At 35.2% G+C, this 23,277-nt stretch overlaps 1 non-coding gene across 1 annotated transcript; it reads left to right on the top strand.

Annotated features, from left to right (window-relative positions):
* Positions 1 to 12,102: 12,102 nt before the first annotated feature.
* Positions 12,103 to 12,174, top strand: TRNAH-GUG (transfer RNA histidin (anticodon GUG)). The gene has a single exon. It is a non-coding gene; the product is annotated as a tRNA-His (tRNA).
* The last annotated feature ends 11,103 nt before the right edge of the window (positions 12,175 to 23,277 follow it).

Here is a 23,277-nt window from a genome sequence, read left to right as displayed (position 1 = left end):
AGTTATTAGGGTTCATTGTGTCAACTAAAGGGATTCGAGTTGATCCCTTCAAGGTAGAGGCAATAATTCAGTTGCCTCCCCTGTCCTCCATTCGACAACTTCAAAGTGTTCAAGGGAAGGCTAATTTCTTAAGAAGGTTTATAGCAAATTATGCAGAGATCACTAAAGGGTTTATGTGTTTGCTATGGAAAGGAGTTCCATTCGTATGGGATGACTTTGTGCAGTGATCATTTGATGCCTTGAAAAAGGAATTAGTCTCTACCCCGCTTTTGAGTCCACCGGATTATGGTAGGGATTTCCTTTTATATCTCGCTGCTGCAGAATCAACCATAGGTATGGTTCTCGTTCAAGTAGATGATGCTCTCATGGAGAATGTGATTTATTACTTGAGACGAGGCTTGGTAGGTCCTAAACTCCGTTATTCTCCTGTTGAGAAGTTGGCTTTGGTGACTGTCCATGCTGTCCAACAGCTCTGCCATTATATCTTGCTACGCAAAACTTTTTTCTTAGCGGCTGTCAATCCATTCCAATTTTTCCTCAATAGGCGAGTGATTGGGGGCAAATACAATCGATGGATCATCATTTTACAAGAATTCGATCTCGAATTCTTGTTCGCCAATTCTAAGAAATCTATGGTTTTTACGAAGTTAATTTTCGAAATGCCTTGTGGAGAGGATACTGTTTATGAGGAAAGTTTTCCCGACGAACATCTATTCCTCAACTCTTCACTTGACCCTTGGTATGGAGATATCATTGTCTATCTCCAGACTTTGAAGTTTCCCTCTACTTTCTCTAAGGATGAACGTCGAAAATTATGTCACCTGGCTAAGAACTATGTCATCATTGGTGATACATTATATCGTCGAGGGGTTGATTCAATCCTTAGGCGTTGTTTAACCTTAGAGGAAGCAGAGTCAGTGCTCAATGATTACCACAATGGAGCTTGTGGTGATCATATTTCAGGGCTTGCTATAGCCCAACGTATCTTGTGTGCTGGCTACTTTTGGCCTTCGCTCTTCAAAGATTGTGTTGAAGCGGTCAAACATTGTCACCCCTGTCAAGTTTATACTCGGAAGATGCACGCACATCTAGCTCCTCTTTTCCCTGTTGTCACTGTCGGTCCTTTTACTAAGTGGGGTATTGATTTTACAACTTGTAATCTGCCTTCAACAGCGAATCACAAGTACATTATCGTGGCCGTAAACTACTTCACAAAGTGTGCTAAGGCCATGCCCACTTATAAAAACGATAGTGAAATAGCGGCATTGTTCCTTTTCAATTAGATTATCTCAAGATTCGGTATCCCAAGAGAGATTGTCACTGACCATGGCAGTCATTTCCAGAACCAACTAATGTTGAATTGGCTCTTAAATTGGGTTTCCAGTAGGAGCACTCGTCTCCATATTATCCTCAGGCCAATGGACAGGTTGAGGCAGTGAACAAAACCACTAAGACAATCTTGCAAAGGATGATCTACAAAAATCGGTCCAATTGGCATCTTATGTTGTATCTAGCTCTTTGGGCATACTGAACCTCCATAAAGACTGCTACAGGTTTTACACCTTTTTAGTTAGTTTATGGGATGAAATCTATCTTCCCTGTTGAATGCGAAATTTCATCTCTTAAATTAGTTTTTGAGCTCCTTCCAGAGACCTCTAGTCTCGAAGAGCACCTCCTTCATTTGGAACATCACGATGAGCAGTGTCAAGATGTCGCCACAATCAATGAGGCTCATAAGAAAAAGGTTAAAACTCAGTATGATAAAGCTGTCCATCCTCGAGTCTTTTCTGAAGGCGAACTTGTCTTGGTCTATGACCAAGATAAGGATGCCTTGGGGGAAGGCAAGTTCAAACCTATGTGGTACGGTCCCTTTATAATTAAACGAGTTTTAGGAAAAGGGGCGTATGAGTTAGTCGATTTTGAAGGAAACAAGTTGGCAGAGCCCCAAAATAGACTCTACCTCAAGAAGTACTTTGTTTAAGTAGCAGCTAGGCATTGGCTTCTTTGTACATTTTGTATTTTTGTACATATCTCATCGGGAGTTTTTTGATATCAACACTTTTTGGTCTGCTATGGCAGGTGTTGATCGATGGCTGGTCTATTTTGGATTCGCCGATGGTGCTAGTCGGCACACTTGGAACCTCGCTTCTATAGCTTGGGTAATCTACTATCCAACTGGTCAGTTGATGGTGTCAAGGGGATTATGCATAGGTCCTGCATCAAATAATATGGCTGAGTATACTACTGTTATTAATTTACTATCTGAAGAAATTTCTTATGGAATCGATTTGTTGGTAGTCTATCTTGATTCACAACTGATAGTGTCACAATTGAATAAAATTTATCGGGTAAGGGATTCATGTTTATATCGCTAATATTTAAGGGTGAGGTTGTTGCAAAGATCATTTACTTACATTAATTATTTGCACATTCCAAGATCTCATAATTGGTTAGCAGATTCTATCGCCAATCAAGCTTTAGACTGGCACATCATTTATTCATCACAATAAAATCAAGCATCAAAAAGTCGAAGCTGTATATATATATCATAAAACATCTCGAGTGTACATAAGTGTGTCCAAAATAATATACAAAAATTGGGACTCAAATGCCCATAATCATGTCTAGTACATCTAATGCCCCGGCTCAGGATGAGTGGCTAAGTATGCGACTACTGCTTTGGCCACATGCCTAAGAGTTCAAACCCAGTTCTGTGGCATGCCAACCACGTGATGCTGCATATCTATAGGGAGATCCTCTATAGCTTCCATCGGTACTTGGTGAGTTAATCTCACCAAGTGCTGCTGAACTGTGTGTAGGAGTCACTCTGTATCGGTAGTCACCTCTTCGGCACCTCGGCCGCGAAGTCCATGCCGTGGGAATCCATCTAGTCGTACTAGCCCAATATTTGGAACATGATCATCATATTAGTCATTTGAATCCTATCAAAAATATTTTTCAACGTCCATTTTTATATTTAAAAAAAAAATCATAAAATCATAAAATCAAAAACATTTGTTACCTATATTGCCCCATGCCGCGGCTGGTGGTAAAGCTAGATCAGGATCTCCTTAGAAGTCCAAGTCGGCATAGGGGTAATCATCCACTGCGATGATCTGTTGCTCCCACCAAGAGAAGAAGTCATCGTCGAAAGCAGTCCGTGGTACGTCCCCACCTCCTAGTCGTTTCATCAGGTCAGCCCACCTGCCCATCCATGGATCTCGCAAGCTGCTAATCAAAACTGATACTCTAGGGCAGAGTGCTGGGACCCTCTCAAAGAAGAAAGAGCACAAAATTGTTCCATACCCAAAGTTCTTGGTCTGGCCCTTTTTGATAGATGTTAGTTGGCTCTTCAAGTTGGCGAGAAGAGGAGTACACCAATCAAATACTGTGGTGAGATAGTCTACCGCCAAGCTCGTGGCAGACCGTGAAACCTGGTGTAATGAAGCTGATCCATTCACTCTCGCTATAGTGAACAGGATGATCCTCAATGATAAACTCTCCATGTGCTTGATTGGAGGCTGGCTTCCAATATTTTCTGGATGACTTAGGTAATATATATGCACATAGTCCTCGATAGAGAGGCTACCTCGTGATCTACCCATGGAATGTACTACCTCTCCCCTCCGGGAAAGGCTTGTGATGAAATAAATATCCTCAATCTCTATCTTTAATGGCATTTGATCGATCATGAATGAGTCATCCTCGATGCTCCAGTAGTGAATGATCATTTCAAGTAAGCAAGTGTTTGCTTTCATGTTTGGCATTTTGAAGAAATTTAGCAAACCACATCCTCTTAAGGCATCCAAGGCCTGTGGATCATTCATAACCTCATCATCCACTGTGGCATGCTCTCTTTCCCTCCAAGTGACTGGCATCCTGAGAAAAAAAACAAGTTTGGACCATTAGTTTTTTGTTTTGAAGTTTTCACGGCATATACGCAGGTCTGTTTCATACACAGTCACATCTAGGGCCTGCATATATGCGGGTTGCATATAGCCAACCCACGTATATGCCGCGACAAATTTTTTGACATAAATTCAACGATGAAACTTGAATTAAATTTTTTAAAACCAATCACAAATGAATGCAAGATGAGTTTAAGGGTTACCTGGTGATTTTGGGAAGATTTGAAAGGTCGAATTCGGCAAATGGCAAAGCTTGCTTCTTTTTCTTCACTCCTTGTGCTCTCAACTCAAGCGGTGATAATGGTGAGTCAAAAAACTATTTTATAAGCTTTAAAAATTTCAAATTTTTTCAAAACTTGATTTTGTTTTGTCTCATGTAACTTTTAACTTGGGAGCTTGGAATGTTGAGAATGGTTTGATTTTCAGGACATTTTGGACGCTTTTTCGACACTTTCAAGATGGTTCCATGATTGCTGACCCATCATGGTAGGTATCGTTTTCTTACTAGCATATAGGTTAGGGAAGCCATTTTTCTGTTGCATTATGCATACTAGCCTCCATTTGTCGATACACTTGCCATAGGGTCGATCCCATCATGTTATGGTTCATAAACCATCTTCACTCGCCGATTTTTAAATCATGGCACGATGGTAGAGCCATTCTTTTCATGGGCATCGTAGTTAGCACCTCACTGACATTTGTTGCCCATGTTGCTTCGATTTGAGTAGGCTCGGGAGTCCTCTGTAGTCCCGCCATGACTTATGCGATGAAGACTCATTCCTCTTTGCTTCTTCACTTCATTCTGGCCTTATACCCTAGAGGCTCCTTTGTGTTGAGTTGTACTACTGCATTGCATTTTGACCATTTGCACCTTTTGGCCTTGAGCCGGCTTCACTTGGACTCGTGTTTAAGCCAACTTTTGACCATGACATCTGCAAAATCAAACTTGCATCCCCTTGACTTCTACAACTTGACACACCCTGACCCGTGGAAGGAACATACCTTTGAGTGTCTTTGACCAGTTTTCACCTCCTTGCATTGAGCATAGGATTGTTCCAATCCTAGGAACTAGATCATCTGTTTCACCGACACTCATTCTTTCCACTGTACTATAGCATTCTTTTATTCTTTTTCCAGCTTAAAGAAAAAGACAAAAAAATTATATATTCCAAAAAGAGTGGGAACGGGACAATATTTCCATTTATTGTTGGCAGCTAGAGTCAGTCGTGTCGCCCTTGAACAAAGCACTCAAAACAAAGTCTCCTCCATTTGGGCAGGATTTAGTTTGACTTAGGTACACCTTAACCTTGTTATTGAGTCAGTTCTCCTCTAGTTGGTTATCTCTTCCAATCATATGGAGGGTTCATTCGTGCCTCCTGCATGATGAACTTATACAGAGTCATCATATGCTGCCACATAGTCACATTAAGTCGTGCTTTTGTTCAAGGGAAGTTAGCCTAAGTCGACCTCTCTGCGGTGTCTCTTGACTCATTTATCAGTCGTCCATCCCTGGTTGTCAGTGTCTTGTCTATCATCACATCAGTTATATTGGTCCTTTACTCGTGCCAATTTGAGAAGGTCTCCATTGACTTCTTGCTAGCGAGTCTTGTCCTTATCGATGATGACATCTTGCTCTGAGGATAGGCCTAGAGCCGCACCCTGGCCCTATTTTCATTATTGATAGGTCACCTTGTGCTCAGAATCGATCAATATCATGGGTCTTTGACTGAGTGGTTTCCCTTGTGTTCGAAATCAGTTTACACTATCACACATTGGGATTCATGCAGTACCTTGGTTTCCATTTGACCCTATTGGTGGATACCTTGCCTCTGTTTCAGCTTTCATTATTGGTTGGTTCAGAGGGTTTCTGTTGTGCGCTAGCCACATCTTGTGTACGCCGAAAACGCGCTTTGGTTGGGTTACTACATATTTTTCATCTGATTCCTTCCACATTATTGGCCTGCGGGTTACACTCATGCTAGATTGATGAAGGATGCCTTAATGTCTTCCTTCTAGCAGATCTTTCCCAATCGACTATGACTCATTTCTCTGGGGTAAAGGTCTAGAGTCCATTTAGCAATACCTTGGGGTTTGCAGTCATTAGTGGTAGATCCTTGCTATCGATAGTGGGAAACCATCATTGTCTCCTGATTGATAGATTATTATAGGTGTTCGACTCCAGCTCATCTATTCACACTTGTTATATTGTACTGGGTACCTTGACTCTTATTATCATTATCGGTGAGTAGTCTCGTGTTTGTTAACGGTATACATCAATGACTGATAATCAAATGATTTCTCACATGGTTGACTTCAGATCATTTATTCCCATGGTGTAGAAATGTACCACGACAGTCGGTGAAGACCTCGAGTTGCATCAGCATTCATTGGTTCACTTGATAGTGGCTCCTGTTGCTGCTAGTTGATACCACTCCACCTTATATGTTGCAGTCATTCATGGCGACATTCTATATGATGGCACCTGAGTTTGCAATGTAGTACCATCTTACTCCATTATGTTCATTTGGTACTTTTGGGATCAACCTTTGATATCAGTGATCAGCTTTATCCTTCGCCATCATTGACATTCTTATATGTGATATTCAGACATGTACTTGTTCGATCATGATCAAATGATCCATTATGTATTTTCTAGTTCTCTATACTTGTATACTTAGTGGATCCACTTGTACTTGATATGCGAACATGCTTTACTTTCTTTGAGCATGGGTATGCCCACCTCAGACAGTGTTTCTTTCTGATCTCCTTTTGTGGCTTGGCAGGCTGAATTCTGGGGAAGTCCTTCTCAGTTTTTGACAGGTTTCCTTTCCATATACTTACTTAATACATTTCGGCCATCATGTACCCCTTCTGACCTCATATATTAGGGGGCATCTGTTATAGCTCCAAATCTCACTCTTGATGTTTTTGATGCTGCATTTATGGCCTAAGGCAACCCCTCCTTCTAGACCTGGTCCAAATACTTAAAAAATAGTGTTTTACTCCCTATACGCGACATTGCCCTGAGCTAAACGTGTGTGTATGCGGGTCTGAGTATACCCAACACACATATATGTCTTAAAACACTTAAAAAAAATAAATCTCCTTAATTTTGGGTGGAGATCACGGGTTTTACCTGTTGATCACCTATTAGTGCCCATGGCCCAACTGTTCCCAACCAATTCCCAACTAAAAAACTACTTTAGGAGAAGTATAAAAAGGCTTCAATGGTAAGGCCTAGAGGAAGAGAGAATAGAGAGAAAAATCATTCTGCTGAGATTATCCCTAATTAGGTCTGAAGATCCTTGTGCTTCCATCACTTCCCCCATTATAGGAAACCCTTGTTTCCTTGAGTTATGATGCCTTTTCACTAGTTGAGATATCCTTGTGTGAGTCATGGAAGGAGCCTTTTGAAGACTTGGGATTGGGCGAATCAGGAGGATGGTTCCGCTTGGAGCCTGCAAGAGGAAGATTCATGTGATATCATTCCTTGCTTTATTTTAGTTATCTGCAATAAAGAAACATTTTTCTTGTTCTCGAAATCAATCTTCTTCATGCTTATGATGTTGCAGTTATGGTTTGTATATGAATAGTTGTTTCAATTGTATAGCTAACTACCTTTCAATATGTGAAGAAGTTGGTTTCTATATGATACTTGGTCCATATACTGCTATGCTTCTTTGAATTGATTGTATTGCAGGTTTAAGGATCGAAAAGAACTCCAAGAGGGTTTGGACCCTAGCTGGATCTACCCGAATGAAGGACCCCAGGTGCACCTCTCTTCACGTAGTTTTCTTATTTTAGTATCATGGTTGTGTGGAATGCTTGTTTTTTACTGTAGATAACCCCCACTCTGCTAGGGTATTGACCCAAAACCCTAGGGGACTTTGTCCCTCAACACCTTCTTCATCAAATCATAGGAAAATGCATGCTCCACAAGATGTGGAAAGGGCTTTGCCTTCTTCATCAACACAACAAGTACAGGTGCAACAACTGCACAACGGGAAAGAAAACATGGAGGTGGATGATCTTGATGATGAGGGGGAAGAAAGAGACTTTGATTTTATGGAGCATGATGAGCCAAAACAACATTATATTCATCATGGCATAGAAACAATTGACTTACAGGCTCAGGATGAAGCAACAATAGAGAACATCATCATACAAGAGAAAGAGACTCAAATCGAAGCATTGATGGAAAATTTAGAGAGAGCCAAGTATGTCATCACATATCTAGAACAAAAGAACAAGCAGATGAGTGACAAGCAGGTCCTCATGGAGCTGGAACTTCTCAAGATAAAATGGCAAGGTGACAAGGAGGCACTGTTCACTTTGACTCCTATTAAGAAGGAAATTGAGGATGATAGAGAGATTTGGCTTGAGAAAGTCAATTTGCACCTAGAGAAGCTGTTTCAGAAGTCCAATAGGGACAACCAGATGATCAGGCACAAGGCCTACCACTATAGGACCCAAAACAAAATTTGCAACATGAGGGTCAAAAAGATGAAAGCTAGGCTAAGGGGGGCTCTAAAGGGAAAAAAAGAGGAGGATAGGCTTAGGTTGCTCACTGAAGCTTCCTTCACTCATCAAGATGCTTTATGATGGTGTTTCTCACCAATTTTGGTCAAGTTTGGAGGAGGTTTTGTTTTTTGCAAATTTTGAAAATTCTAAACACAGAAAATCTGCTTCAACGCGCAGCGCCACTGGCGTTGCGCTTTTCCTAGGGGCACCCAATGGACAAATGGCTTGGAGTTTTGGATTCATAGTGATGAGTACATGCACCCTATGGATTTGCTAAGTTTTGGGGGCAGAACTGGTCCACCAAAAATTCAAAAAACACCATAAAAATGACCTTTCTGCCACTTTTTGGACACACAAAAGTAGACTTGGGAGAATCAACTTTTGATGGGTCAAATGAGCTTAAAATGAATAAATTCTAGGTGTTTTGTAAAGTAGACTTGAATATATTTCGAATGAGATATCATGAGCTCAATTTTGGTGCCAAGAAGGCCTCCAAAAAGGACCTGAAAGTAGCACTACGCGTTGGACCAGTGGTGCTGCGCGCAAGGCAAATTTTTCACAGGATGGCCATTTTTTTGTGTTTTGACTGTGTTCATGGATTTTCTCTCATGGAGGATGTTTTATTGATGTAAATAATGACTTGGCTTGTAAATATGATAGGTAATTAGTATTAGAGGGTAGATTCATTAGATTAAAAGTCAATTTGAGCACAAATGAATAAATTTTCACTTTGAGAGGCAAGTTGTTAAGATGCCTAAATTTCAGTGTCTTGTTCAGTGTTGGTTAGATTAGCTCCTCATCTTAGGTATTCGACCCTTGAGGATGGGAGGAGGTTGAAACAATGGCTATATCTTCTTCTTCTTTCTCATTGTAAAGGGTTGGACTCCGCTGGATGCTTATGCCTTGATTGTACATCATTTTGTAGCAGTTTAGCAGGAGATTAATAAAAATTGCAGCTATTTCTTTGGGATCCATGTGGTATGGAGTTTAGTTCAGTTTTTTCTCTTGTGATCATATGTTAATTATGTTTTTTGTAATTCATTAATCATTTCATTGCTTATAAGTGAATGTTTTCAAGTTGATAGGCAGAATTCATAACATCACTGCTCTGCTTTGGGAAAATATTCACCATTATATGTTTTCCACAGTTTAGGAAGAATCCATGGTAATCACATGCTATTCCTAGATTCTCACCAGTCTTAAAACACCTCACCCATCAAGCCCTAAAGTACTAAACCTTATGCCTACCTTGCCCCATTGAACACCCTGCAATTTTGACCTAATTCCCTAGCCTTAACTGTCTGGCTCCTCCTGATCTAGCAAAACCCCTTCAAAATCAAATCAAACATTGTGCTACTATACCTAGCCTAATATCCTTTTCCTGATCTAGTCATCTTGGCTGAGATCCTTACAGAGAGAGCCCTCTCCCAGCCTAGTAGGGCTAGCTACTTGGCTAAGCGTGGTTTGTGGTTACCCTGGCATTGCCTTCCTTCAGCCTGAGGTTCAATCCAAGTGATAACAAATGCCAAAAGAGGTTGAATTCCCCTCCAATATATACCCTTTTTGCATGGTCGAAAAGGCCTCTTTAGGCTAACTTCACTTGGCAAGGTCGACTTGCTAATCGGAATCCACAAAAAGCACCTTAAAAAAATAAAAAATAATATTTATTCCTTGATACAATGAGCCCATAAAGGTCTTATAAGACCAGGGTTATATTGACTCAATAAACATGAGAGCATGAATAACATAATTGACCTAGTTGAAAAAATAAATATAAAGCATGAAACCCATGCCTTTCAAGATATATTTTTCTCTTTCTTTTGATTTTTTAATGAATATGATCATAATACAAATTATGAAGACCGGGCATAGTTACATTTTCCAACACGTGCAACCTTGCTTTATTGCCTTTTCGTTGTCCTAGATTTAGAACTCTTATCTTTGTACACATCGAGCAATTCTTTTGGCCATCGATCTGAGTAGTATATTGTTCACAGCAAGTTTTGCATTCTACCATAGTTTCGATTTATTGAGTGTCCAAAGGAATATAGAGACTCAATTACAAATCTCATTAAGTTTATCCTCTTGAACCTTAAGCCTATTAAATCAAAGGTTAATAGAAAAACTCATAATCGTACTTCTTGCCCATTATTTTTAAAGCAAAAATAGAACATTTATTTATTTCTTTAGCATTGGAAATATCCCTCTACTATGGCTATAGAGAAATGCAATATGCTCCTATACCTTCTTATTTTATTTAAGTTTTCAAGAAGGCTTTTGTTGATTAATTTTCAGTTGGATGATTGACACATAATAATAGTCGTATCCTGCTCGCAGCCATGCAGTGGAAGCTTCACAGGCACTGAGGGCAGTATCAATCGCTCACTGGAAGCTTCACCATTACCATTAGAAAACCTTCAAGCCCACTAATTGTATTCATCTTGCACTCTCCACTACATGTCATCTGTCACCCAGATCTCCAACCTGCCTCCCTCTGCTTGGTTTATAGGTGGGCGAAGATTGGGAAATGACAACCGTAGATACAATTAAATAAATATAATTGTGGATGCAACAAACTAATAAATATGCATGTAGTTGTGATAGATTTGGATTGGGTAATGTAGACAATGGTGCTAGAGACAAACAATGCTGACATTATAGAGTTTATGTCAGAATTTATTGATCAGGGTGTTGTAAAGATGTACAGTTGGCCTTGTATTTACTAAAAGTCTCTCTCCTGTCATGATTACACAATAAAACCCCAACTAATGATAAGGTAGAAAAATAAATATAAATATTATCAATTAATTATAAAATTCAATTTATAATGTTAAACTATGAAATAGATAATACCATGCCTATCCTCACATATATGGAGTTGTCTTTAGTGCGACTTTTTGGAGATTCCGGTGACGGAATCTGGTGGGAAAAATTGAGGTTAAATCTTGATTTGTATTATTTAAAATGGTTTTTTAACTGCATATTTGGATTCAGCACCCTGAAAAATCCCTAGAACGCTTTGATTGTGCGGAAACTACCTATCAAACTTGCGATTTCAATAAATTGCTACCGGATTTTAGAGAAATTTGACAGGAAAAACCCACCAAAAAAACTTCCAGAAAATCTCACTAAAGACAATTCCAACATATATTAATAAAAAACATATATTAATAAAAAAAATTCTAGATTTCTCCACTATTCTAACAACTTATCCATTTGGCAGATAAAAAATGAAAGAAATACCTCCTTCGAGTATTTGCTGGTATTAAATTTATTCCATTGATGACGAGTTCTATATCTTCCATAGACCTATTAGTTTGGTTGGTTCGAGCGTTCGGCTAATAACTGCAAGGCCCCATATTCGAAAACTAAAAGCCTATTTTTCCATATCATCATTATCATAAAACAGTCAAACCAGCTGTGCTGCTGGTGCCGGCGTTTTTCACATTAATATATTAACCATCCCTTCCCAGTTAGCTTTTATTACTACCAAGAAACATCTACTTGTTGCTCTCTCAAAACATTAAACCGACTCTGCCATCACAGCGTTGAATGGATTGTGTTCTGAACCGACTATGCGATCGCAAGGTTCACAGAAGTCTGTTCTGAATACCTGTGTGATTTGGTTAACTATCAGTGTACCATTTAAAATAAATGTAAAGGGTTTCACTGAGTGGCTGTAGTTTAGTGGTGAGAATTCCACGTTGTGGCCGTGGAGACCTGGGCTCGAATCCCAGCAGCCACATTTATGAGTTCGTTTTGCTCTAGCTTGCTTGAGGAAAGCGCATCACCCATGAACGCTTGTTAACGAAGTCGTTCTTCTGTTAATTGTTCTACAGTAATACAGTCCGAAGCTTATGTATACAGTATAATCATTACTGTGTCTAACATCACAAGCAGTTTGTGCGTGATTGCCAATATAACACCCAGTCGGTGTTCTAGAAAATTCAATACTGAAGTGCCATTGACACCAGTGAGTACTTCATTTTCACATAACTTTTCAATTTAGGATCAGAACCTCTCAAATCACGGAGTCGTTCTTCTGTTAATTGTTCTACAGTAATACAGTCCGAAGTTTATGTATACAGTATAATCATTACTGTATCTAACATCACAAGCAGTTTGTGCGTGATTGCCAATATAACACCCAGTCGGTGTTCTAGAAAATTCAATACTGAATACTTCATTTTCACATAACTTTTCAATTTATGATCAGAACCTCTCAAATCACCTCCGAGATTGTGGTTGGCACAAATATTTCAAGGGATGATGACACCATCCATTTTTGTAGAATTTTGAAGCGACATAGAAAGGTATGTGACAAATCAACAAAGATATCAAGCAAAGCGTTAACCTGATTTGCTAGTTTAAAAGAAAAGGAGGATGTTTAACTTTGTCGTTATTGTCTTAGTTTAAGTTTTTTTATTGGAATCTGGTAAAACAATTTCAAGCAAGAATCTGATGATTTTTTGTTCTTTAAAATGTATTTTAACTTAAATTCAAGTTTTTTTAAATCTCTGTCAAATTTTGTTTCAAATTAACTAGAAAAAATATCATAAAAAAAATTATTTCCTCTATAAATTAGATTATTCTATTATTATTTATTATATTTCTGAGCAGACAGATTTATAAATTAGGTGAGACTATTTTAATAATAATGTACAAAAGCTACTTTAAAACTAATAAAATGACACAGATGTCTTTTTATTCAAAATAAGATTTTTATATTAATGGGTGAGGAGTTAATGTTAGAGTTACCTAAATGGCTTAAAATAAAGTGAAAATTGAGTACAACCAAGTGAAAAATATTTTAAGCAAATTTGATAGTGATACAATTAAACCAAAACATATTCTTTTTATTTTGTTTTAGGCCAATTTGATGAATGATACTTTATGGCTCATAGAAAAGTAAAGTGAAAATTGAGTACAACCAAGTGAAAAATATTTTAAACAAATTTGATAGTGATACAATTAAACCAAAACATATTCTTTTTATTTTGTTTGGGGCAAATTTGATGAGTGATACAACTAAACCAAAACACATTCTTCTTATTTTGTATATTATCTCAACTTGTTCATGTTATTTTTTTAAATGGAAAAACACATATATCACAACCATCATTTAATATATGAAAATACTAACCGACATATGTTATTGTCATAGTTACTTAACTCACTAAAGTATACTCTTCTCATTTTGTTTATGTTGTCTTGATAAAAAAATCCATCATAATCATCACTTAATATATAGAAATGTTTGAAAAATATATGTTATTGTCATAGGTATTTAAGCCATAATACAATATGAGGTTCTTTTTTCTTTTACCTTTTACCATTTTATTTTTTTCAATAAATATTGTGGTTTTATTGAAACCTTAATAGTGACCAAGTTTGGGATTTTTTTTAGTTTTTATTAATTTATTTTTTATTTTATTTTGGCAAAAATTGTTACTAAGTTTTTTCCAATTTTTTAATTATATTTATATTAGATGATCTTTCTTGGTTAGCAAAAAAAATAAAAATAAAAATAAGTACATCATAAACACATAATAATAATAACACATGGATACATATTTTAATTTGAAAACTCTTGTGATAAAGCAATTAACAATGGATTGCCTTTTTAAACATGCTACATTAATTGTAATATCATGGACAAAATCATGAATTATCAAAACCTCAAGCTTGAAAACTACCAACAGTAAATTGACTTTATAACAAAGTCACCTATTCACTAACTACCTTAACATTGCTTAATTCATGTTTCTAAAAAAAACTTTGGTATTTTATTACTTTGTATCTTTGGTCTCCCATTGCTTTCCTTATGGATTGACTTTGGAAATGTAAAAGTCTTTTCTCGAGAATTGATTTTTCACAGTGATTGTATATTCTTTTTGTTTTAAGTCAATTAAGTCAATAGTCATTTTAAGACATATATTTAGTTTTATGTAAAACCTTTGCATTCAAAATGGATTTGTTAAGTCTTTATTAGACTTTTATTTTAGTTTTAGAAGTTCAATTTTTCAAAATAACCTACCTTATATATGTGAAAGTGCCAATGAATTAATAATTCATGTGATAGTTTATTTTTTCTACAAGTCATTCACATCCTCTCAATCATTTTCAGAAGATCTGAACCTTAGATCTCAGGGTCACTAAACCCTATATAAACCAATTAATCCACACCTTATACATAACTTGAATTGTAACTTTAAAAAGATGAACAATTCTTCATAGTTTGTTAAATTTTAAACTTTGGATATAAAAAATCATTCTCTCAAACTGTGACTTGTATTCAAAGTGGCGAAGTTAGAAAATACTTCAAGTTAGTAACCAAGTTAGAAAATAGTTCAATGGAGTTTCAACATAGGGAGAATGCATCTTATATTTTCAAAAACTTCAAGTTTCAAAAGTTATCACATGCCCCGCAATATGGAGAATTTTTCCAAATGTATAAAGAAGAAAAATGGCCCCCACACCTACTAATCCAATAGAGGGAAAAGAGAAAGATGACACCACCAATTGGAATGTTCAAAGTTCACAATTGTAAAATGTAGCAACGAAGCCTCCTATAGTGCCCTATGTTGAAATGATCAAATGTATCATTGACCATACCAACATTGACAATAAAAAAATGGTAAATGATAAAAGCACTTGTAAAGGCTTATTTTATGCCAAGAGCCTAGAGACATACTACAAGTTTCCTAAAGTGTAGAAAATATAGCAAGGTGGCAGAGTTTTATTGAGTAGATATTATTACAAAATCATTATTAAGTGGTGTGGTAATCCAACAAGTTGTTCATATATTGATACATAAGGATAGAACCCACTTCAAACTTAAGGGAACCATATAAACAAGTCATTGCTTTGGTAAGCAAGCTTATGGAGAGAAAAATGCTACATATTTCAAGGAGGCTTAAGTTCCTTGTTTATAGAGCATACTAAAGGAGAGAATGACCAAGATGTTATCCTCTCACATGCGATGATTGATCTAGGGTGAGGGCTAAGTACTCCATGCCCAATCTACCACCTAAATTATATATGTTGTCTTATTTGAGATTATGTGTTGTTGATCCTTTCCCTGAGATGGAGTGGAGTTAAATGCAACTTTCCCCCTAGTTTAAGTGTTATTATTTCCAGGACCTGTGGGAGCAGAAATACATGCACAACTACATCAAAATATATAATCATTCAATCTTTTGTATGAGGAAATTTTTTGCAAGAAATGCCAAAAATTTTCAATAAAAAACTACCCAAGTTACATGATAGATTGGTGACTAGTATGTAGACAAGAGGGAAATGTACATCAAGGTGTGTGGACCAACCAACGATCCTCACACCCTCCCCATGTGTGTAAATATTTATTTCTCATCCAAGAGATTGCATGTCAAACAACTTTCCATGGATTTAACACAACCTTGGCTCATCTACCAAAAAAAAATGGCATGCATATCCTCTTTACATTGAAGTATATGGGATAACAAATTAAATGTTCATGGAAATTGAAGTTAATAATATAGAGGATTATATGTTAGGGGAAGAAATATTCCACATGCATGACCCTCTAAAAGTGATGAAGAAGCACATAATTTATGTGGTCATCACTGGGTTGTATTTCCATGAAGAAAATCCTAAGTAAAAGTTGAGGAAGAGCATAGTCTAGTGTGAGGAAGCGCATGTAAAAATACGTCAACTATTGATGTTGAAGAAAAAAGTAAGAAAAAATATTAGGTTGACGTATAAAAACTATCATCTAGATTATAAACATAGACAAAAAAAGAGAATTGAAGAAGAAACACTTAAAAGACAGGTTGTTGAGGAAAACATACAAAAGAGAAAAAGGTTGAGGATGAAGCAAAATAATAGGCAATAAAAGAATAAGAAAAATAAAGGAGAATCAAATAAATAGAGAAACAAAGGATTGAAGAAGAAATACAAAAGAAAGCATAAGCAGAGTTAAAACTAGAAGTAGAGATAAAGAAAGTTGAAGCTACATCAAACCAACATGTGTAGAGGAGGAATCATAGAGGAATAAAGCAAAAGAAGAAGTGAGAGAAGCAAGGGGTAGATCACCAAGTGAACAAAGCCCAATTCTCAAAAGCACAACAATAATGTCTTTTATTGGAATGAGCACTGGAAGGGAGCTACAATCTTTGATGGCCCTTAGCTTATATTAATTTAACTAGAAAAAATATCATAAAAAAAATTATTTCCTCTATAAATTAGATTACACTATTATTATTTAAAATGTATTTTAACTTAAATTTAAGTTTTTTAAAATCTTAATCAAATTTTGTTTAAAATTAACTAGAAAAAATATCATAAAAAAAATTATTTCCTCTATAAATTAGATTACACTATTATTATTTATTATATTTCTGAGCAGACAGATTTATAAATTCGCTGAGACTATTTTAATAATAATGTACAAAAGCTACTTTAAAAACTAATAAAATGACACAGATGTCTTTTTTATTCAAAATAAGATTTTTAAATTAATGGGTGAAGAGTTAATGTCAAAGTAACCTAAATGGCTCATAGAAAAATAAAGTGAAAATTGAGTACAACCAAGTGAAAAATATTTTAAGCAAATTTGATAATGATACAATTAAACCAAAACATATTCTTTTTATTTTGTTTATAGCACATTTGATGAATGATACAACTAAACCAAAACACATTCTTCTTATTTTGTATATTATCTCATCTTCTTCATGTTATTTTCTTAAATGGAAAAAAACATATCTAACAACCATCATTTAATATATGAAAATACTAACCGACATATGTTATTGTCATAGTTACTTAACCCATACTCTTCTCATTTTGTTTATATTGTTTTGATAAAAAAATCCATCATCACTTAATATATAGAAATGTTGGAAAATATATGTTATTGTCATAGGTATTTAAGCCATAATACAATATGAGGCTCTTTTTTCTTTTACCTTTTACCATTTTATTTTTTTAATAAATATTGTGGTTTTATTGAAACCTTAGTAGTTATCAAGTTTGGGAATTTTTTTAGTTTTTATTAATTCATTTTTTATTTTGCAAAAAATTGTTACTAAGTTTTTTCCAATTTTCTAATTATATTTATATTAGATGATCTTTCTTGGTTAGCAAAAAAAATAAAAATAAAAATAAGTACATCATAAACACATAATAATAATAACACATGGATACATATTTTAATTTGAAAGCTCTTGTGATAAAGCAATTAACAATGGATTGCCTTTTTAAGCATGCTACATTAATTGTAATATCATGGACAAAATCATGAATTATCAAAACCTCAAGCGCCTTTTTAATCATGCTACATTAATTGTAATATCATGGACAAAATCATGAATTATCAAAACCTCAAGCTTGAAAACTACCAACAGTAAATTGACTTTATAACGAGGTCACCTATTCACTAACTACCTTAACATTGCTTAATTCATGTTTCTAAAAAAAACTTTAGTATTTTATTACTTTGTATCTTTGGTCTCCCATTGCTTTCCTTATGGATTGACTTTGGAAATGTAAAAGTCTTTTCTCGAGAATTGATTTTACACAGTGATTGTATATTCTTTTTGTTTTAAGTCAATTAAGTCAAGAGTCATTTTAAGACATATATTTAGTTTTATATAAAACCTTTGCATTCAAAATGGATTTGTTAAGTCTTTATTAGACTTTTATTTTAGTTTTAGAAGTTCAATTTTTCAAAATAACCTACCTTATATATGTGAAAGTTCCAATGAATTAATAATTCATGTGATAGTTTATTTTTTCTACAAGTCATTCACATCCTCTCAATCATTTTCAGAAGAACTAAACCTTAGATCTCAAGGACACTAAACCCTATATAAACCAATTAATCCACACCTTATACATAACTTGAATTGTAACTTTAAAAAGATGAACAATTCTTCATAGTTTGTTAAATTTTAAACTTTGGATATAAAAAATCATTCTCTCAGACTGTGACTTGTATTCAAAGTGGCGAAGTTAGCAAATACTTCAAGTTAGTAACCAAGTTAGAAAATAGTTCAATGGAGTTTCAACGTAGGGAGAATGCATCTTATATTTTCAAAAACTTCAAGCTTCAAAAGTTATCACATGCCCCACAATATGGAGAATTTTTCCAAATGTATAAAGAAGAAAAATGGCCCCTACACCTACTAATCCAATAGAGGGAAAAGAGAAAGATGACACCACCAATTGGAATGTTCAAAGTTCACCATTGTAAAATGTAGCAACAAAGCCTCCTATAGTGCCCTATGTTGAAATGATCAAATGTATCATTGACCATACCAACATTGACAATAAAAAAATGGTAAATGATAAAAGAAATTGTAAAGACTTATTTTATGCCAAGAGCCTAGAGACATACTACAAGTTTCCTAAAGTGTAGACATATATAGCAAGGTGGCAGAGTTTTCTCGAGTAGATATTATTACAAAATCATTATTAAGTGGTGTGGTAGTCCAACAAGTTTTTCATATATTGATACATAACGATAGAACCCACTTCAAACTTAAGGGAACCATATAAACAAGTCATTGCTTTGGTAAGCAAGCTTATGGAGAGAAAAATGCTACATATTTCAAGGAGGCTTAAGTTCCTTGTTTATAGAGCATACTAAAGGGGAGAATGACCAAGATGTTATCCTCTCACATGCGATGATTGATCTAGGGTGAGGGCTAAGTACTCCATGCCCAATCTACCACCTAAATTATATATGTTGTCTTATTTGAGATTATGTGTTGTTGATCCTTTCCCTGAGATGGAGTGGAGTTAAATGCAGCATTCCCCCTAGTTTAAGTGTTATTATTTCCAGGACTTGTGGGAGCAGAAATACATGCACAACTACATCAAAATATATAATCATGCAATCTTTTGTATGAGGAAATTTTTTGCAAGAAATGCCCAAAATTTTCAATAAAAAACTATCCAAGTTGCAGGATAGATTGGTGACTAGTATCTAGACAAGAGGGAAATGTACATCAAGGTGTGTGGACCAACCAAAGATCCTCACACCCTCCCCATGTGTGTAAATATTTATTTCTCATCCAAGATATTGCATGTCAAACAACTTTCCATGGATTTAACACAACCTTGGTCCATCTACAAAAAAAATGGCATGCATATCCTCTTTACATTGAAGTATATGGGCTAAAAAATTAAATGTTCATGGAAATTGAAGTTAATAATATAGAGGATTATATGTTAGGGGAAGAAATATTCCACATGCATGACCCTCTAAAAGTGATGAAGAAGCACATAATTTATGTGGTCGTCATTGGGTTGTATTTCCATGAAGAAAATCCTAAGTAAAAGTTGAGGAAGAGCATAGTCTAGTGTGAGGAAGCGCATGTAAAAATACGTCAACTATTGACGTTGAAGAAAAAAGTAAGGAAAAATATTAGGTTGACGTATAAAAACTATCATCTAGATTAGAAACATAGACAAAAAAAGAGAATTGAAGAAGAAACACTTAAAAGACAGGTTGTTGAGGAAAACATACAAAAGAAAAAGGTTGAGGATGAAGCAAAATAATAGGCAATAAAAGAATAAGAAAAATAAAGGAGAATTAAATAAATAGAGAAACAAAGGATTGAAGAAAAAATACAAAAGAAAGCATAAGCAGAGTTAAAACTAGAAGTAGAGATAAAGAAAGTTGAAGCTACATCAAACCAACATGTGTAGAGGAGGAATCATAGAGGAATAAAGCAAAATAAGAAGTGAGAGAAGCAAGGGGTAGATCACCAAGTGAACAAAGCCCAATTCTCAAAAGCACAAAAATAATGTCCTTTATTGGAATGAGCACTAGAAGGGAGCTACAATCTTTGATGGCCCTTAGCTTATAGTAATTTATGCAAATTGGTCAACCTACCAACAAAGTCACTCGAGTAGTGTTCTTTTCCTACAATAAGAAGTGGAAACTAATTGTTAGAAAAACTCATAAGAAAAGGAAATTAATTATTGATGAGATTTTGGTGGGTATCGCAAAGGCTACCATGATGGACATGAATGAGGCATATCCAAAAGAAATAACTTTTATTTGAGAAAATAATGACAAAGCCATTGAATTTAATGTTCTTAAATGATTGAAACAAGAAATAGACTACAAAATAGAGATTTGTCTTATGTTAAATAATTATGTCAAGTAGCGCAAAGTAGATAAGGTGAACACATTTTAATATAGCATGATCTACAAATTCAAGATGAGGCAATCACAACACAAAGAAACATTCAGAAAAGGGCACCAGTCTTCCAAAGCTAATATTAGGAAGTACTCACCCTTTCTAATAAAGCATGAAAATGGGAGCAAAGGAAAGAAGAATGTAGAAATTGTATTGACCTCTTAAAACAATGGCAATAAAATTATGTTGATGCTCCTATGGATATTCCCAAAATGAGGGATGAAAACATCTTGAGGGACATTGTGGGGCATATATATTGGAGGGATATGAGTTAGAAATTAAATGAATGTACTCAAAGAATATTTGATGATTGTGATCAACTCTAGCAAGTTGTAGAAAAAATTGACTACAAATTTCATTTCCCCCTTTCAAAGATTGTAATGCATTCTTGCTCCAAGTTGAGGTGATGGGATAATATCAAGAAAAGCAATACCAAGAGAAGAGGGTCATAGAAAATTTCCCCAACATTAACAAAGGAAGCATAATTTAGAGAGTATCTATCAAATCAAATTGAAGAAATAAGTTAATGGACAACATTTTAGTAAAGTTGGAGGAAAACAATGGATAAATTGGAGCGTAACTTAGCTCTCTATGGGCCCCAATTGAATAGCACAATAATCCACATTCTCATAAATTTTTAAAATTTTATGAGGTCTTGAAAGAATATGTCAAATATAAAATAAATTTAGAAGGGGAACCTTTGAAAAGTTAAGTTTGGAATGTGAATAGTTATGAAGTTAAAACCTTTCGACTTTACATGTTCTCCTTTTTGTAAAATAAGAGGTATGCTAAGAAGAAAGAATTGTTTTGTTCAACAATGTGAGGGTGCATTATAAGATTGTGTATAGTTTTTTTCTAGTGGTCCATTTACTATTGTAAAGCTTGTCATTATGATGAGGCATTTTGTATACACGATGATACGTTAGTAGACTATTGGGCATTTTATTCTTCATTAACTCACTAATTTATAAAGTGACTTTATCCCACATTCATCATGGGACATGTTCTCCTATCCCTTTGGTGTATACATGTTTCCCCACCTTCAGGTATCACCATGAAAAGATTTTGTCTCCTCTCTCTTTTTTTGATCTATTTTTTCTAGATTTAATGCTTTCCATGGGAGTTTACATAGGTTAGATCATATTTCTACATGGTTTTACATGTCTAACTCCTTGAATAAAATTCTTTGTACTAAACCGTTATTTGGCATTAAATATAAGTAGATATTCAGATCTACTTTTTTAACACCTTAAATCTGATTTTTAAGTCCTATTTTTCATAGATTTAGATCACACGATTGGTTTATTTAATTCTAAGCAAATTTGGCAAGTTTATAAACTAAAGTTTTGTGGGAAATTTTGAATTTGATTAATACAACGACAAAAAAATACTATAGCCCTGAAGATTAGTTTAATTGGTTGAGTCCTTATCGTTAAAGCACCTTTCGATAGGGTCAAGCTCCATGGTTGAGCCAGCAGGAAGTGATCCCTTTAGTGGATATTCCTAGTACAAATATATAGTGGACATAGTAGTCATCGATCTCCTGGGGCCGTTAACCACATAGAAGAAAAACCAAGAAAAAATATTGTATAAATAAAAAAAGGAGAAAAATTGAAAAAAAAAATGAGGTTGTGAGCATTTAAGGTTTACTTAATTAATTTTTTAGGGTTCATTATGCCCTCACCCAAGCCATTGTATGGACATGACCATACATATAAAACTCTCTCTCCTCTCATGCAAGTGTATAGGAGACCTTCTCATCTCATTCATGCATCCATTGCATACAACCCTCTCATGCCTTTATCCCTTTATGACCTCTCTTCAGTTGGTGATTAATTGTATCAAGCCACTACTTCCCACTCTTTAGGATTGAAGAATTTTTCCTTAACCCTAGGCCTTCTCTCATATGATTATATGGTTACCTTCATTTACCTTCATTAAAGAGGCCACATGGATATATCATTTTTCAAATTCCTGCAACATAGGTTTTGGTTACGTGGATTAGATCTATAATATAAGGGAATTAATGCATTCTTCTCAAGGTTGAGACAATTTTCTTTAACTATGGTTGTAGGCACAATTATGATAAATGGTGGCGTTGTCAAGTTATCAAGGTCAAACTCCTAATATGTTGGCTCTAAATACTTGTCAAAACACCATTTACACAATAAGAAGAGAAGTAGCTTAATTTACTACTTCTTATTGTTGTTTTTTACCTCAAATTGCAAGGATTTGCATCTAGAAATCGAACATGACTTTGTAATAGACATATCTTGCAATCTAGGAGCTCTTTTTTTGTTTTTATTAAGTTCATTTTCATTCTTATATATATATTATTTTATCAAAATTTATAGCTTTGTCAAATGTGTTGGAATTATGATGCATATGTTGTCCTCGATGGAAACTCACCTCTAGCAGAACAACTCACTTGTATATGGTAACTAGATGAATCTACAGGACATATATCAAAGATGACAGAATAATGGAACATAGAGATATCAAAGATGCCAGGATGATGGAACAAAATAATGGTTAAAGGTTTGATATAGGAAGATTGTGTTAGTGTTGTCCTTGATGACAACCTCTTGATGAATGGACTACTTAATGAAGGTATAAGCAATATGTGACAAAATACATGGCCGTTGTGTTTACAACTG

The sequence above is a fragment of the Pinus tabuliformis genome, chromosome 1_2 (assembly GCF_031772625.1).
Source record: "Pinus tabuliformis cultivar Carrire ecotype Pingquan chromosome 1_2, CPIR1, whole genome shotgun sequence".
NCBI classification, from domain to species: Eukaryota; Viridiplantae; Streptophyta; class Pinopsida; order Pinales; family Pinaceae; genus Pinus; species Pinus tabuliformis.
The sequence above is the reverse complement of the archived record's forward strand: the minus strand, read 5'-3'. Positions and strand labels throughout refer to the sequence as shown.